Here is a 2,797-nt window from a genome sequence, read left to right as displayed (position 1 = left end):
TCAATATGCCGTATGGACATCTTATTCCAACCACTACATCAAATCATTATAGAGAAAGTACTTACCACAGCATTGRTTGACTCCAGAGGATCTGTCTTGTAGACTATTAAACAACCATACTAACCCATTAACTAGTCAAAGCCATTCAGACTCATGTCTTGTTCCCTCATGTCGGAAACCGATGAATAGCGCTCCTCAGGACTTCTAATGTACAGACAATCTTGGCTAACAATGCTATTGCAGATTTCCCTCAGTCTTTATTTGCCTGTTTTGTCTACTGAGATCAAATAAACAAATACATTTGTGTCCATATGCATCATGTTCTATATCCCAGTGTGCTCTCATTTCTGTTTTTAGCTTTTGTAACTTTCAAGTCTGGAGAGAGCTCTCTTCCCTTTGTTGCCAGTTCTGTTTCTTCCAGCAGCAATCTCAGAGTAATACTTATGTCTATGATAGAGGGAGTCTTAAGAAGTTCAACAAAGTTGGCAACAGGAGACTCTGTTATACAGTAACATTGCAGATTCAATGATCATGTACAGTACATAATATAGGTTACTGTCGTGTCTTTACTATCGTTAAATTGAAGACTTATAGTTTTTATCATAGATTCCTGTAATTAGGGATTACGCGATCACTTGAGTAATAACGTAATTAATTAACTATGAATTCGAGGGCACCAGGGAAAGTTATTAGATTACAAAATTATAATTTCCCAATATAACCTTTCAGATATTTTCATATCTGATCAATGGTCTTCTAATTAATGATTTATTTACTCTACCTTACGTCAGTCTCATTCCAAACGTCATAAATCGTTGATCTGCACGAACCCAGTCTTCACTATGAGTCATCCATACATCAATTGTCTTAAATCATTTATTTATTACTAACTAATTAATTCACAGAAATGCATAAACAAACAAACAAACTTAAAATAGTTACATGAAATGATGGGAGCAATATGCCCTAGTGTGCTGAACCGGCATGGCGGCTGTTAGACAAAGGGAAAATGGCGTTCGACTAAGAATTCACTACAGAGTCCATAATTATAACAATTGACATGCTAATCCTTACACATGAACGCTCACTCATTCGGGAACAATTGCAATCAATATATATATAGTTACGTTCAGTGTGTGTGTGTCGCCTTGGTCGTTGGAGAGAAGTTCGTTTTGGTTGGAGTGAAGTTCAGAGTGTCATTCGTTATAGAATGGATGTTTCGGCGGTTGTCTTTCTTCGCGTTCAATGATACCGAATTCCTAGCTGCAGACTAGAAGTCAATATCAAAGACTTGTTATGATTCGTATAAGAGTTTTAACCACGTGGGATGGTTAAAAGATTCAGCAGTCTGGTCTCAAACCTTGGCCCTCTCYTTATCGAGGTAAGCTGGTCTGCAACCTTTGTCCTCTCGTGATTGAGAGAAACATGGTCTAAATGGTAATTTCCTAAAGTTGGCTTTTATTCAGATAGCAGAGAGGGGTGGTCCCATGGTCTCTGACCCAACTGGCTCAGGGGCGGTCCTTGGATTTAGTTCAAATACAACKGGGAGTTGTATTTTCCTTCATTAAACAGTTCAAAATCATATTACACAATTATACAAACAGTATCATACTCACTCATTCATTTTATACAACAKACAGATGTWAACRTCATATCTGAGGTTATTATATAAACAGCGGTATGGTAATGTGGTCCCACAGTCTCACGTGAGTTTCCCACGTGGTGACCAATGGACATGTTAATAGCTGGACTGTCCACCGATCTTTCCTACTTGTGCAGGAATATGAAATATGTTCGTACCTCAAGTTCTGTGAGGTGGAAGAGAATTCCTTTGTCCTGAAAGTTTACCCTCTCTCTTAATACTGTTTGTGGTGGGGAGATTCTCAGGAATTTACGACATCTCTCTGTGATCACTGCATGGGTTGTGGTGGAAAGGGAGAGGCAGGGAGAGGGGGATGGGGTTTGCAGTACCCAAGCAGGCAACATCATGACATTACTATACAATCAATCCCATGCTACCAAAGACATTGTCTCCTTTTGCAATAAAAATAAGAGTACTATAGTTGTTTATGTATATTCTCATGCAATGGAAAATAAGTCATCCTGGAGGAGAGGACATCACATTTCAATTCAGTTCTGAGAATCCCAGTACATGTGGGATTCTGCATTGCTTGCTGTTTGGGGTTTTAGGCTAGGTTTCTGTAAAAGCACTTTGTGACATCTGCTGATGTTAAAGGGGCTTTATAAATACATTTGATTTGATTTATCGCATTGTGCTAACACTTCTCCCCAAATCAGGCAAAAGTGTGTTTAGAAATATAACGTCCTTTGCTGCACACGCTAATGTTCACAGTAGACAATAACCTGTTTCGTCTCTTCGACGATGGAAACATGCATTCCTCTGTTCTCTTCAACAAAGTGTTGAGACCTGCAGAGCCCCAGACTCCAGCCTCGTGGCAGCTTCATGAGAAGCTTTATTTCTAGACGTCAAACAACAGGAAGTTAAAATTGGGCCAATTCTACCTGGCAAGATGCGCAGGAGTGAAGACACAGGCTCAGTAGAGTGTAAACAGAGCAAGAGGAACGGCCAGAAAGAGTGTTATGAGAGAGAGGGAAATAGAGGGAGAAAGGGGTCTCTCAGTGTTAAAGTCCAAAACATTTCCTTAGCCCTGAGCCAGTGAGAGTGCCCTATATGCCTCCCGATGTCTAAGGCAAGGGGAGAGGAGACAGGGGATTCAATGAGATTTACTATGTAGGTCAGCCCTTCTATCTTAAAAGTAGAAAGTCTGGGATAGCG

General features: G+C 40.0%; 1 long non-coding RNA gene across 1 annotated transcript; it reads right to left on the bottom strand.

Annotated features, from left to right (window-relative positions):
* Nucleotides 1-862: 862 nt before the first annotated feature.
* On the bottom strand, nt 863-1,960 carry LOC139022762 (uncharacterized). The gene is made up of 2 exons (XR_011473801.1): nt 1,399-1,960; nt 863-1,360 (listed from the first exon to the last, which is right to left on the bottom strand). It is a non-coding gene; the product is annotated as an uncharacterized lncRNA (long non-coding RNA).
* Between the last annotated feature and the right edge of the window lie 837 nt (nt 1,961-2,797).

This window comes from Salvelinus sp. IW2-2015, linkage group LG22, assembly GCF_002910315.2.
Source record: "Salvelinus sp. IW2-2015 linkage group LG22, ASM291031v2, whole genome shotgun sequence".
Classification (NCBI taxonomy): domain Eukaryota; kingdom Metazoa; phylum Chordata; class Actinopteri; order Salmoniformes; family Salmonidae; genus Salvelinus; species Salvelinus sp. IW2-2015.
The sequence above is the reverse complement of the archived record's forward strand: the minus strand, read 5'-3'. Positions and strand labels throughout refer to the sequence as shown.